This window comes from Esox lucius, chromosome 19 (genome assembly GCF_011004845.1).
Source record: "Esox lucius isolate fEsoLuc1 chromosome 19, fEsoLuc1.pri, whole genome shotgun sequence".
Lineage (NCBI taxonomy): Eukaryota > Metazoa > Chordata > Actinopteri > Esociformes > Esocidae > Esox > Esox lucius.
The window spans coordinates 25,493,390-25,509,317 of record NC_047587.1 but is presented as its reverse complement, the minus strand read 5'-3'; the positions used below and the strand labels follow the sequence as shown (position 1 = coordinate 25,509,317).

At 41.1% G+C, this 15,928-nt stretch overlaps 1 protein-coding gene across 2 annotated transcripts in view; it reads right to left on the bottom strand.

Moving 5' to 3' along the window:
- Positions 1-12,256, bottom strand: part of ripor1 (RHO family interacting cell polarization regulator 1) — a 71,660-nt gene extending 59,404 nt beyond the window's left edge. Inside the window, exon 1 of one of the 2 annotated variants that reach the window (XM_034288266.1) lies at positions 12,180-12,256. The gene's annotated coding sequence lies outside the window, so the exon portion shown is untranslated. Of the gene's footprint in view, positions 1-12,105 lie in introns of both variants that reach the window. The other variant, XM_010883869.4, reaches the window with a different exon arrangement.
- Positions 12,257-15,928: the final 3,672 nt, after the last annotated feature.

Sequence of the window (15,928 nt, the reverse complement as noted above, 5' to 3'; positions counted from 1 at the left end):
GAGGGGGCATTTTTTATAAATGAGGGGGCATATCTTATTCATATACCATTTGCAGTGCTTATGGGGAAACAAAACTGGGGTGTACAGATCCAATGGGGGGGGGGGGCAATGCCCCCTTTTACCCCCTCGTGGGCTGGGCCTGCTAAACACAGTGAACGCTGCCAAATACGCTTCTACAAAGTACGGAATAAAGGTCTGAATGTTAATGTACCTAAGATTTTTCAGTTGTTTGTTTTCAATAAATAGATTGACATTTAAATGTTGAACAATAAATTACAACACACTAATATTTTAGTACATATATTCTAGTATATATATATATATATGAATGTATATACACATATATAAACAGTGCCTATACACGTACAAAAAAAATGCATAATTAATATTAAGAGTCTCTCAATTCTTAAACATTTAAACAATGTGTGTAAGATTTGCTTTGCAATTCAGTCCCTTACACAGGGCTGAATTGACACACACACACACACACACACACATACAGGCTGATGGTGAAACATAAAAATGACTTCCACACTGACAGACGACCAGAGGAGAACGGGGAAGGAGGACAGAGGAGAAGAAACAGCAAGTAAACACCACATTTGTAGCTCAGACATTCAAATAAATGTTTGAAAAATATTTGGTATGATTGATAATTAGGTAAACATGACTTACATAAAGTAAAAATGTGGCTTTCTCTAATTGCTATGTTCATGGAGAAAAACCCTACACTGTAGACAACAGCTTCTTGAAGCAAAAGCATTTTTGAAAACTATTCTAACTTAAACACACAGTTCAACACCGTTAACAGAAATTATCCTTGTTAAATACTGCCCTCCTATGGAAAGAACAAATTGTAACACAGGCATGGAGTGATTTTGTAGCCACCAGACACAGAATTTGCATTGAGATGTGACTTGCTCCAGCAAAATCTGTCACTTTGACCCCAAATCTAATTTTGAGTCTTACATGTTCCCGAAAGAGAATGATCTTTGATTTCTAATAATACTGTTATTATTTCTTTACTTCAGATGACGAGTTACGTCTAACAAAATATATTCAAATTTACTGTGCTTTTTCAGTATTTATTCACTCAATTAAAAACATCCATTAGAGCTTAGAAATCACAGTAACATTAAATAAATTGTAGTAATATGCAGGGAAAAATGCATAAAAGAGTAGGACAGAGGTCTTGGAGCGTGTGATATCCTTTCTGTATTCTCAGGAGTTAAAATCAAGTTGCTTCCAATATTCATCTTGCATGTACACTTGAACTTTTGCAGCAACATTACTTTATCTAATTTCAATGGGTTATTCATCCTAAAAGTAGTGTCTCTTTCAAAAAAGATTCATGAAAAGGTTGGGAGACTGGGAGAGACTGAGTGAGCTTCTAGCCCCCCCTGGTGGGGACTACTTGCATATAGGATCTGAGCGACTTTGACAAGGGCCAAATTGTGATGGCTAGACGAGTGGGTCAAAGCATCTCAAAATCTGCAGCCCTTGTGGGGTGTTCCTGGTCTGCAGTGGTCAGTACCTATCAAAAGTGGTTCAAAGAAGGAAAAGCGGTGAACTGGCAACAAGGTCATGGGCTGCCAGGGCTCATTGATGCATGTGGGCAGCGAAGGCTGGCCCGTGTGGTCCGATACAACAGATAAGGTACTGTAGCTCAAATGACAGAAAGCATTAATGCTGGTACTGATAGAAAGGTGTCAGAACACACAGTACATCGCAGTTTGTTGCGTATGGGGCTGTGTAGCCACAGACCAGTCATGGTTCCCATGCTGACCCCTGGCCACTGCCGAAAGCGCCTACAATGGGCACGTGAGCATCAGAACTGGACCACGGAGCAATGGAAGAAGGTGTCCTGGTCTGATGAATCACGTTTTCTTTAACATCATGTGGATGGCCAGGTGCGTGTGCGTCTCTTTCCTGGAGAACACATGGCACCAGGATGCACTATGGGAATGCACTATGGCTGGCGGAGGCAGTGTGATGCTTCAGAGGTCGAGTGAAGTCGATGCCTCTACGGGTCAGGGCTGTTTTGGCAGCAAAAGGGGGACCCACACCTTTATTGAGCAGGTGGTTATAATGTTATGGCTGATCGATGTTCCTGTGTAGTGCAATAAGAAATGTCTGTTGAGGAAGAATATTCAATAAAGAGGACCATCTGACCACTCCAAGTCTCAAAGAGACCCTTGGTGATGTTAATCAGGTGTCCTGCGTAACATTTGCTTCTTTAAAGATCTGGAACACCAGGTGTGGGCCAAAAGCCCCCACCCTCCTGAGTTCACCTTGAGAGGTGTGAAACTCTGAGTTAACTGGAATGTAACTAAATGCATGATATTGTGGACATTTATTTATTTAAGGGATGAATAGTCTGATATGCTTTATTGTATGGGTTATGGATCATACAAGAACATTGTACAATCGTTGTCCCTTTTGCACGACTGACAACAGACTCAGACTCAGATTCAGTAATCTGACATTAGTTCATTGGGACAGTTCATGTCCTTTGTGTTCGCCAAGGTAAAGTAATGCTTATGATTATTTGGGGGAGTGTTCTATATAGGTCCGCTGATAAATAGCCATCTTTCTTTGCGTTAAAAATATCTCTCGACATGTTGTGTTGTGAAACGAGTTAGGAGTCAATCGTTAAAAGATGCTCAAATAAAAAAATTAACGGACCCCTATTTAAAGGTCTGCATACACTTGGCATGTGTGTGGGCCCAGGAACACATGCCATTTTAATGCTAGGTTTGGGATAACTAACCTGCACGTTATGGGCTCTTATAATAACTTATATAATTACACACACATAAGTCTAAGCGACCAGACTTGTCATATCTGAGTCCTGGGTTTCTGAATAGTCTGTGTATGCCCAGAAAACACATAGCATTTTAATATAGCCTATGGTTTGAAGTAACCAACCTACCTACATGTTAGGGTTGCTTATGATAACTTATGATAATAAAAGTACACACACATATGTAAGTTGAAGTGACCAGACATGGCATCCCTGAGTCCTGGGTTTCTAAACAGTATGGGTATGCCCAGGAACAGTCCCAGTCCCGGTCCTGTCCCAGCCCACACCCCACCTGACTGTCCCAGCCCACACCCCACCTGACTGTCCCAATTCACACCCACCTGACTGTCCCAGTCCACACCCCACCTGACTGTCCCAGTCCTGTCCCAGCCCACACCCCACCTGACTGTCCCAGTCCTGTCCCAGTCCACACCCCACCTGACTGTCCCAATCCACACCCACCTGACTGTCCCAGTCCACACCCCACCTGACTGTCCCAGTCCTGTCCCAGCCCACACCCCACCTGACTGTCCCAGTCCTGTCCCAGTCCACACCCCACCTGACTGTCCCAATCCACACCCACCTGACTGTCCCAGCCCACACCCCACCTGACTGTCCCAGTCCTGTCCCAGCCCACACCCCACCTGACTGTCCCAGTCCTGTCCCAGCCCACACCCCACCTGACTGTCCCAGTCCTGTCCCAGCCCACACCCCACCTGACTGTCCCAGTCCTGTTCCTGCCCACATCCCACCTGACTGTCCCAGTCCTGTCCCAGCCCTCACCCCACTTTACTGTCCCAATCCACACACCACCTGACTGTCCCAGTCCTGTCCCAATCCACACCCCACTTGACTGTCCCAATCCACACTCCACCTGACAGTCCTGGTCCTGTCCCAGCCCACACCCCACCTGACTGTCCCAGTCCTGTCCCAGCCCACATCCCACCTGACTGTCCCAGTCCTGTCCCAATCCACACCCCACCTTACTTTCCAAAACATACTCCTTACTACTATTTGGGCAATAACTAAGAAGTTCGAAAACCAGTGGAACAGAAGTAGAGAATAAACAGATGGTTTGGAAGGGAAAGATTAATCCAAGTTGGAGAGTTTTAGTACTTGGTTGCATCTCTAGGTCACCATGTTTCCCTATCTACAGTTATCTGCCAACTCTGTGCCAATAGTGTATTTGGAAGGACTTCATGCAGATCAACCAAACAAACAAAAGTGCCTGATGCTAAACAACTGGACTTAAATTAAGATAGGGCTCTTTGGCCATGCAGCCCAGTGATATCTCCAATGTAGTAGAAGGATTCTGGGCTGTTTTTCCTCCACTGGTCATGGGTCCCCTGTTAAGGTCAACGACATCAAACGCTCCACCAGGACATTTAAGCCAAACACCTGGTGCCCCAACCAGGAGGCTAAACCATGTTAATGACCCCAAGTAAGCACAGATTGAAATCCCCAAATAAATTATTCATATAAATTATTGGTATAAAATGACAATGTTCCAGTGGCCATCTTACTGAAAATCTGTTTTGAATTGAAGAGGACAGTCTGTAAGCACAGACAAAGGATCTGGAAAGTATGAAGTGAAATGCTTTCCAATCCGTTCTTCAGAAATTGTGAAAGAAAAGTGTATAAAAATGACTCTGTGCTGTTATTGCGAGGGGAGGGTGCACAAAGAACTGTAAACAAAAGGGCCAACACTACAAATAATGTTTTAGGAAATTAATAATAAACAAATACATCCAACATATGAAATGTAAATGTAGTTCATTACCTGTAATGGCTATTCTATACAGCCATTTTTGCCAGTTGTTTTGGCAATGACTGTATCTGATAGCAGAGCTTTGACCTTTTAGAAAAAGATGTCATTATCAAAGTTTGGGACATATATATTAATTAAAGTAATTTCACCCTATTTCTCCACATATTGTCACGAAATATGGTTTATTTACATTACAACCATTGTGGCTGGAGTACACCTAAAGAGCACTCTAGTGGTCACATTGGGGAAAACAGTGAACTGTAGCTGTAACCTAACCTTAATCTCTCTACCCTAACCTCCCACATTAATTATCCTAACCCGCCAGCTGAGTTCTCCTAACCTTTGTAAAAAATCTAATTGCAAAACGCAAATAATTACAAACACTTTATTAACAAACACATATCACTTGCTCACATGTGCTGTGCGCAACAGCCGGGGTTGAGGTTAGCTTGAATTAACGGAATATCACTGATCTTACACATCACATATGTAAACCCAACACTTAAATTAAGAATCATATTGATGATAAACCTATTCAATCTCATACTCTGTAGGTTATACTGTAAGACAAACAGAGGAAGTGTGAAAGGAGTGTGTTCTATACCCAGAAGTCAGACAACACAGTGGCCTTTCATCAGGAAGTGTCAGACAGTCTGCCAGATGAACACAGACATTCAAGAGCTGTTCAGTAAATGGAAATATTGCCCATTCTTTTCCTGTGATTGTACTGTCATCACAGCCCTCCCTCACAACACACGTTATTAGCAGATATGTTTCGCCAGATTTTTTAATATAACACAAGTATGTACATTTACCCTAGAATGCATGTGTTTTTATTACAGAGCATCACTGATTAAGATCAAGTAAATTCTATTAAACGGCAACATTACTTCACAAGTGTACAATAACATGACCTTTCTTTTCCTGTCATTGTGAGGTAATTTGGTAACCCAAATCCCCAAACTAAAACAGTGGTGAGATCAGAAACAGCACTAATAGATCAGAATACAACAGTATCTAATACACACAGTTAAGTCAATAGCTTAACTTCTTCAATGTACAGTATATGTTTATTTTTTTTGGCTTGTTCCTGTGTTGTGCTCATAAGTTGTGCTCATAAGTTTGCATACCCTGGCAGAAATAGTGACATTTTTGCATTGATTTTGAAAATATTACTGATCTTTTATTTAAGGGTAGTGATCATATGAAGCCATTTATACATGACATAATTGTTTGGCTCCTTTTTAATGATAACAGAAATCACCCAAATGGCCTTGTTACAGACACACAAGGTGACACACACAGGTGAAAATGGCAATTAAAGGTGAATTTCCCAAACCTGTGGCTTTTTAAATTGCAATTAGTGTCTGTGTATAAATAAACAATGAGTTTGTTAGCTCTCACATGGATGCACTGAGCAGGCTAGATACTGAGCCATGGGGAGCAGAAAAGAACTGGCAAAAGACCTGCATAACAAGGTAATGGAACTTTATAAAGATGGAAAAGGATATAAAAAGATATCCAGCTATCTCTTGATACCAAGCCAAGGTCAGGTAGACCAAGAAAGATTTCAGCCAAAACTGCTAGAAGAATTGTTCAGGATACAAAGAAAAACCCATAGGTAACTTCAGGAGAAATACAGGCTGCTCTGGAAAAAGGAGCATAATACAATAATACTTGAACAAAAATGAGCCACATGGTCGAGTTGCCAGAAAGAAGCCTTTACAGCACCAATGCCACAAAAAAGCCCGGTTACAATATACCTGACAACACCTTGACACGCCTCACAGCTTCTGGCACACTGTTATTTGGAGACCGAGACCGAAATAGAGCTTTATGGTCACAACCATAAACGCTATGTTTGGAGAGGGGTCAACAAGGCCTATAATGAACAGAATACCATTGTGAAGCATGTTGGTGGCTCACTGATGTTTTGGGGGTGTGTGAATTCCAAAGGCATAGGGAATCTTATTATCGGAAAATATTGGCAGACAATTTGCATTCTTCTACATGAAAGCTGCGCATGGGACGCTCTTGGACTTTCCACCACAACAATGAGCCTAAGCACAAGCCAAGTTGACCCTCCAGCAGTTACAGCAGAAAAAGGTGAAGGTTCTGGAGTGGCCATCACAGTCTCCTTACCTTAATATCATAGAGACACTCTGGGGAGATCTGAATCGTGCAGTTCATGCAAGACGACCAAAGACTTTGCATGACCTGGAGGCATTTTGCCAAGACGAATGGGCAGCTATACCACCTGGCAGAATTCATAGACAACTATTACAAAAGACTGCACGCTGTCATTAATGCTAAAGGGGACAATCCACAGTATTAAGAACAAAAGGTATGAAGACTTTTGAACAGGGGTCAATTCATTTTTTTCTTTGTTGCCATGTTTTGTTTTATGATTGTGCCATTCTGTTATAACCTACAGTTGAATGTGAATCCCATAAGAAATAAAAGACATGTTTTGCCTGCTCACTCATGTTTTTTTTTACAAATGGTACATATATTACCAATTCTCCAAGGGTATGCAAACTTTTGAGCACAACTGTATAGGGCTTGATAGTGGGGACTGATAGAGGTGAATAATGCAAAGTAAGGTATTCAATACATTAATTTGCAGTTAAAACATTTTTATTTTGAGCAAAGGAAACAGAACTGTGTAAAAAGACTAAAACCAGAAAAAAACCTATTAAACATAACACACCCTCCTTAACTGTAGTGAGTGACCATTATGTAAAATGTATAAACATAAGGTTCAATTAACCTTACCTAACAAGGGGTTGAAACCTCAGTGGAACGCATCATTCTCAGTCTTCTTCAACTGTACATAGTTGCTATGGCACCATATGCAGCACTGAACATTTAAACCAGTGTTGCAAATGTAATACGAAAAGATACAGTAGAGCACAGTACTACATTATCAAAGATAATGTAGCTTAAAGAGCAGAGAGAGCACTGAGACTTCTCCTTTGATGTTTGATAATGTGGGAGAACTCATAGCAAGAGATATACTGTATGGTCATTCATCCATGAATAAACTCTCCATATCCTTCAGAGTCCCTGCACCTTGCAGCCACAGGCTTTCAACTGAGTTTAGGCACAAACCTTATTCTGCGGTCAGTGAGAGATTTCTGAGTGGATTTAGATTAATTATTTTAATTATTGTCCCGCTAGATCCAACGACGACACAGTTTAGTCTCCTGTCAGCAGCAGACAAATTTTGGTCTTAAATCTTCTGATATTTGAGTTTCCCTGGGACTTTCACACAAACCATCCCTACTTCCACACTAAACCCACCTCTGGTGTTTGTGGCCGAATTATTACATTTTTTGTCACATCTGACAAAAGAACCCAGTTCTCATCCAAGTTCTCATCCAGTACCAAATTTCCAATGTCCATTAAACTCCAACCTCAGACATTTGTCTTGATGAGAGTAGAGGCATTCTTCTGGCAGTATGTCAAAATGCTGCTGGCATCTAATTGCAATTTCAGAAACTAAGTGACCACAATATTCAAACAACTTTAAATCTCTAACTGTAATCCTTGGAAAATGTTTTACCTTTAGAACAGTCCTTTTCACCGTGGACAGGGGGAAAATGCACTTGGCAGGTCTTCCAGGCAGGTCTATCAAAGCTCTCATTGAAAAAAGCATCTTAAGTATTTCATTAATTGCTGAGATGGGTATTTTCAGGCATTTAGCTATATTTCTTTTGAGCCATTACAACAATTATGAAGGTCAACAACATTTGTCGCATTTCATTTGTTTGTTCTATGACATTCTCCATATTGATAGATGACTAACAGAGTTTGACATTTGTGAAAGCTCATATTTATACTCGAGTGATTGGTCCATTGCAAGTTCCCAGTTAAGTGGGCACCAAAGAACTTAAAGAGCCACTCTAGTCACATTGCCATCCATCTGAAATCCCTTTCCAGCTGAAAAAGCTTGTAAGAGTGACAACAAATTGTATTCTGTTAAAAAAGCAGCACACCCCCTCCCCAAACAGGCAAGATACTTTTTGAGAACAGTTTTTTGGAGGAGCTTGGCAATTTCAATAGGGTGTGACTGAAGTGCAACTTTTAAAACTGCTGACTCTCTGTCGTGGACTGTGGTGTGCTTCCTCCCCTTTCCTAAAGTCAACAATCATCCTCTTAGTTTGATGTTGATGAAAGGTTGCTATCCCAGCAAAACGATGGCAGTTTGCATACCTCCTACTTGTAGGGCGACTCCTTGTTTCCTTTATCAGGTCTAAAAACGTGGTGTGAAACTAAACCTGTTGATGGATATGGTGTTGTGCACAGACACCCAGTTATAGGCAAACATGGAGTGGAGCAGAGGGCTGGGAACACACCCCTGTGGCTCCCCAAGGTCAAGAGTCAGGGAGGATGAGGTGTTATTGATATTCCTCATAGCCGGAGGCCCGGCCGCCATTAAGTCCAGTATCCAGTTACACAGGGTGATTTCCAAACCTAGTGCTCTAAGCTAGGTGATGAGGGAATAGAGCTGAATGCTTATCTGAAGTCAATGAACAACACTCTCACATAGTGACCATAGCAAGTATTGGGACAGTAAAACTTTTAAAATGATTTGAGGTTAAAGTCTAGATTAGCAGCTTCAAGATGCTGGGGTTCTTCTCTTGCGATGGAATGCCAAGCTTGTACGGCAGCAACAGGGGCACTGCTAAGCCTGGGCTTATGCCCCTGGGGACGAGCATGCCTCTTTTGTGATGGGCACACATCGACCCGGGTCTCTCGAGCCACTGGCTCTCCGTGTGTGGGTAAGACAGTTGTCTGGGTTAAGCCCGGGGCTCTTGTATTCCTCTAATTGCCCCTGCGCATCAAGCATCAGTATTTTTTGGGGGTTTTTTTTGCTTGAATTGTTCTCTTGAATTGTTAGTAGGATATAGCAGAGAAATCTGCTTAAATCCCCTGTGTTTTTTTTGTTGTGAGTTTCATTAAATGAACGGAGATTACTACTCTATTTTGTTTATGTTAGGATTACCCTTTTCCTTGAATGCAATAGGCCAGCTTAAAGTAAGTAACTGATTGGTCAAAACAGCAAAGGCGGGACGATGACAGCTGCCTCCCGTTGTCACTAGCGGAACCGCAAGCGATGTCACCGCTTATGTGTGAATGAGGGGTCAGGATTTGTTCAGGATAGACAAAGATGTTGGTGTTTGGCTCCAACGTCAGTAGCTACGTAATAGCAAGTCTAAAATAAAAAAGTTCTGGTGGGTATCAGGATTTGTTCAGGATTGACCAACACTTCGCTGGCTACACGATTCTCTCGTCTTTTCACTTGACGAAAAAGTCAGTTATCTTCACCTATATTGATAGATACTGTATCAGTGTCATTCACTGATGGATAATAAGCTGTTAAAATGGGCAGTGGCAAAATAGGATTTGCTCAGGACAGACAAAAACCTTGCTGGCTACAACCTTCAGTAGCTACGTTATAGGAATCCTAAAATAAAACTGTTTACTGTTGTATTGCTACTATTGCTGACGGATTTTCAAATTATGTGTTAGGATTTATTCAGGATAGACAATTTGTTCAGGATTGTCGTCTTTTCACTGGATGGAAAAGTAAGTTATCTTCACCTATATTGATATAAGTGCTTGCCGGGTTTCTTGTTTTGCTGTAAGTCTCATCTTCAGCAACTAAATGTAATGTTCAACAGGATTCAAATCCTGTGATGTGCCTAAGAACAGCTCTTAGTCGTGGTGTACTGGTCTTATACCACACCCTCTTATGCCCTCTTTCTTCCATATGTACATTATATATGTGTATTCCCGCACATAATAAAACGGCACACACACAAAAACACACTTTCTCTCCATTTCTAATACTGAGCCCCAAACCATTAGTAATAATAAACACTTTCCCTTTTCCCATCGACAGCTCTCTGTATCTCTTTTAGACAATGGAGGTTTTCCTGCCAATTTTCCTTGAGACAGTTTTATGTATGTGTGTGTGTGTGTCCTGATAGAGCAGAGTGGAAGATAATGACACCAAGAATAGGACAAAAGGTGGCAAAATAACTGTATGAAAAACAGAGGCCAGACAGAGATGGCATGTTCAAAACAAAGTTAACCGGATGGGTGAGTACTTTGCTACACAATCCACACTGTTGACCACAGTACTTAATAGTTCAACTGGTACACAGGTTCTCAGTCCACTGGTTCTCTTAGATGTTTTTTTTTTACACAGATGAATAAAGGTCTCTGAGTTTTCAATTCAAGACTGTGCTCTAGGGTAGTCCAGCAATCTGCCTAAGGTATACATGCAAAAACTCTCTCTGTCTTTCACCACTTTCATGTCCAATAAAGCATGAAAAATTCTGGAAAACATTTCAATTCGAGACCCAGGAACACATATGCACATTCTGTTTTGCCTTTTCTTCAAAAGTAAGTTCATTGGACACCTTCCATTTTGGAAAAACCCAAATACACTTCCTTTTGAGATAGAACAGATGTGTGTAGAAATTGTGCAAGATAAGCAGCCATAACACAGCTCTCACAGTTTTCATTGCAGTGGTCTGGCTCTGAATGAAAACAACAGAGGACATCACAGGGGCCCAGAGGCCCAGAACAAACAATCATTTGTGGGAGGTGGAGAGTTGTAAACATGCTGCAATTACCGTGTTGGCATGAGGTCAGGGGTCCACGGACACAGGACTCAAGAGACTCAGAAAAATTATCAACCACCAGTATGTAACTGACCAGTGTCGAAACTACTTTTGAGTAGCTCAGCAGCAACGAATGGGAATTCTAATAAACGCCTTGGCAACTTGTACACATACACTTCCTGTCCAGGGTAGACAGTGGACATTCTGTGTCAGACAAGTTATCATCCAAGGCTGCGTGGCCTCATAGATACCTGCACAGACACATTCATTTGACCATTATATCAACAGAAAAGTTCAAGGTAGCTGTAACCTAAAACAAACATTCCACAGCTGACCCACGTATGACCCAGAGAGTAATGTGTTTGTACAAGGTAATGCAGGAGGCTGAGTTCATATACCGGTGCTTACAAATTTAGGATTCAGCCTTATATAATCATTTTAGAAAGTTTCTCACACAGCAGACAAGAAATACTTTCTGAACTTTGTTCTGTCTGGGGGGGAGGGGGTCACACTTTCTCCTCCATTAAAGCCCTCTAAAGAGCCATCTGTTGTCTGGGCAACAAGAATGGTTGTATATAACAAAGAAAGTCTGGGAAGATTTAAGGTGGGCAACTGTCAGTTAAGTTTTTTCCACTGGGAAACTTCAACCAGAATGTCCCAAACTGACTTAAAACCTCCCAATACCAATGTTCTAATGAATATAGCAGTACCATGACAGACATTTCCTAATTTGCCACACAGTTATCACAACACAATTAAATGGAAAAACAAAGTTTATGCAATTGTTGAAGTTGCGGAGTTACATGCAATATCTAAATATTCCTCCATTATTTACGAGCAAAAAACACTATTAGTATTTGCATGTAGACGTAACATCAATCTAGGGGTGATTTTCCTACCTTTATTTGCAGATGTAAGCAGACGGACAACGACAACGAAACACAGTTGACGCAAAGTGGTTCAAAACCCATACCATGAAAGTACTGGAGCACTCTCCTCGAATGTCAACGCTGCCCACTCCTCTTCGCTTTAACGCGTTAACGACACTGGCTACCCCTCTCGCAGTTATTTAACGGACAGTAGAGTTACTTGCGCAGATGAATGCGACTGTGTCTTGTGTCTTAGCTAACGAGTAAACCCTGTGTGATTGAATCGCAATGCACTTTTACGCACTAGGTTATTTTCCATAATTGCGTAGGTGTTACAGTACATCATTATCGTCAAGCAAGACGTTGTACATATTTTATTAGTCTGGCTGATGTTTAGTGTGCAACCGCACTACACAAAAAAGGGTAGTGACATAACTGCCACAATATTTCCATATAGGTAAATAGGTCTGAGTAGGAACGTAAATAACTTAGTTGCATGAGGTATATGTGTAATCTAATGTGACCAGATAGAGAAAATAGCTTACTACTACAACAGTTAACGTTTTAGAATCTCTAGTAGAAAATGTTTAGTCTCATCAACGGATACTTTAAAAAAGAATACAATTATGAAAATGCTTACTTGTACTCATGTAGACAGGGACAATTCATAATTTGAATGAAACTACTTTCATAGAATACAACCACCCATGTTGGCCTTGTTTCCTTATTGTACAATGTCATACAAGATCTGTGCAGTTTGATTTGCTGCTGTTGATTTTGTGATCCGAGTGGATCATGAATATTTGAAAACAAAGCTGCTTTTTAGTAAGATGATTCCTTTGAGGATGTTGTATTCTATAAAATCAATATAGAATTGCTCCATTATTTTTTGACCTACAACTCAGTAATAGTTAATAATTTATTCTTGAAGAATGTAGCTTATGCTTAGTAACCTGGAGTGAACCACTTTTCTGGGTTGTGGCCTCTGGTGCACATGTAGCCTACTGCAGCATTCAGACAAATTTCTTTCCTCTACTTTCACCACTTTCCTGTACAGTGAACATTGAAAAATAAAAAAATGACAGTGTCTTGTTAAAATATTTAGACCCAGACCAATTCTCTCATATTACATCAATCTGTTTATTATTTCATTTTAAAACACTGAAACTCAAAATAAATTAATTTTAGGCGACATTGGTTTTATATTTGGAAATATTAGTAAGAAAAAGAAAACTGAAATATGTTAAATAAGTATTCAACCCCTGTTGTGCAAGAGAACCAAAGAGAGGGCAATAATCACTTTGAAGGAGCTACGGAATTCAATGACTGGGAGTAGACACACCATCCCTCCAGAGAAGTAACGTGGCAGCATCATGCTGTGGGGATGCTTATCAGCAGGGATGGACATCTTGTTATAACTGAAGGATACAAGTAAGAATTTTCTGAATTGACATTTGGCCAGTTGTCCGCTGTTGATGACTCAATGTTTTTGCCAGCAAATTGTGTAAACATTGATAACTCCTCAACTGGAAGGTAGTTGGTGTATTACAAGGAATAATTAGGTATAAATTACACCTATTTGACCTCACAATGACATTAAGCATGAGTATGTAATGTCTGCCCCACGTGGCACGGCAGCTCTCCCAACTCCTCCGACGCTCTACCTTGCCAGTGTACAAACCACCGGATGGAGACTGTTGGCAGCAGCGCTCCCCAAGGGCACACCTGCTCCCCATCACCATTTATTTGTGTAAATACATGTCTCCACTGCACCCCATGGACTATTGTTTGTTTGGATGACATAGTGAGGTGCCGATATTTGCCATATAGAAAAGACAAATAAAGAGTTTATTGATTGTAATTCCTTGTTTTTTTTCCCTTTCTTTTTTTGACTCAGCTTGACGCACTCGCACCGTCACAGTGTAACTATTTAAAAAATGAACAATATAACATGCACAATATATATTTATACACATGAAGTACATGATATGCATGATTACATACAAAAACACAATCCCTGAACCAGTACATTCTTAATTTAAAAGACCTTCTAACATCCCTCGGAAATTATGGCAATGTCACAGTTTACGGTTGGAGACAGAGGCAAGCGTAGAGTAGAAGGGGCGTTTAATGAGAACAAAAGGGATATACAAAAACTGAGTGTCATGCACTGCAAAACATAACAAGGAGACAGGAACACGAAACGTGACATGAACAACACAATGACCTACAGTGGGGAGTATTTGATACACTGCCGATTATGCAGGTTTTCCCACATACAAAGCATTGCAAGTAATTTTTATCATAGGTACTCTTCAACTGTGAGTGACGGAATCTAAAAAAAAAATCCTAAAAATCACATTGTATGATTCTAAAGTTATTAATTAGCATTTTATTGCATGACATAAGTATTTGATACATCAGAAAATCTAAACTTAATATTTGGTACAGAAACCTTTGTTTGCAATTACAGAGATCATACGTTTCCTGTAGTTCTTGACCAGGTTTGCACACACTGCAGCAGGGATTTTGGCCCACTCCTCCATAAAGACGACCTCCAGATCCTTCAGGATTCGGGGCTGTCGCTGGGCAATACGGACTTTCAGCTCCCTCCAAAGATTTTCAATTGGGTTCAGGTCTAAGCCACTCCAGGACCTTGAGAAGCTTCTTATGGAGCCACTCCTTAGTTGCCCTGGCTGTGTGTTTCAGGTCGTTGTCATGCTGGAAGACCAAGCCACGACCCATCTTCAATGCTCTTACTGAGGGAAGGAGGTTGTTAGCCAAGGTCTCGCGATACATGGTCCCATCCATCCTCCCCTCAATACGATGCAGTCATCCTGTCCCTTTTAGCATCCCCAAAGAATGATGTTTCCACCTCCATGCTTCACGATTGGGATGGTGTTCTTGGGGTTGTACTCATCCTTCTTCCTCCAAACATGGCAAGTGGAGTTTAGACCAAAAAGCTCTATTTTTGTCACTTCAGACCACATGACCTTCTCCCATTCCTCCTCTGGATCATCCAGATGGTCATTGGCAAATTTCAGACGGGCTTGAGCAGGGGGACCTTGCGTGTGCTGCAGGATTTTAATCCATGACGGCATAGTGTGTTACTAATGGTTTTCTTTGAGACTGTGGTCCCAGCTCTCTTCAGGTCATTGACCAGGTCCTGCCGTGTAGTTCTGGGCTGATCCTTCACCTTCCTCATGATCATTGATGCCCCACGAGGTGAGATCTTGCTTGGAACCTTAGATCGAGGGAGATTGACCTTCATCTTGAACTTCTCCATTTTCTAATACCTGCGCCAACAGTTGTTGCCTTCTCACCAAGCAGCTTGCCTATTGTCCTGTAGCCCATCCCAGCCTTGTGCAGGACTACAATTTTATCCCTTATGTCCTTACACAGCTCTCTGGTCTTGGCCATTGTGGAGAGGTTGGAGTCTGTTTGATTGAGTGTGTGGGCAGGTTTCTTTTATACAGGTAATGAGTGGAGAACAGGAGGGCTTCTTAAATAAAAACTAACAGGTCTGTGAGAGCCGGAATGCTTACAGGTTGGTGATCAAATACTTATGTCATGCAATAAAATGTTAATTATTTAAATATCATACAATTTGATTTTCTGGATTTTTGTTTTAGATTCCGTCTCTCACAGTTGAAGTGTACCTATGATAAAAATTACAGACCTCTACATGCTTTGTCAGTAGGAAAACCTGCAAAATAAGCAGTGTATCAAATTCTTGTTCTCCCCACTGAACCATGACAGTGAGAAAATGGCTGTACTAAATAGACAGACTAACAAGGAAAACAGAAACAGGTGGGGGCTAAACACAGGTGAAAGGTATAAACTGATTAACTGA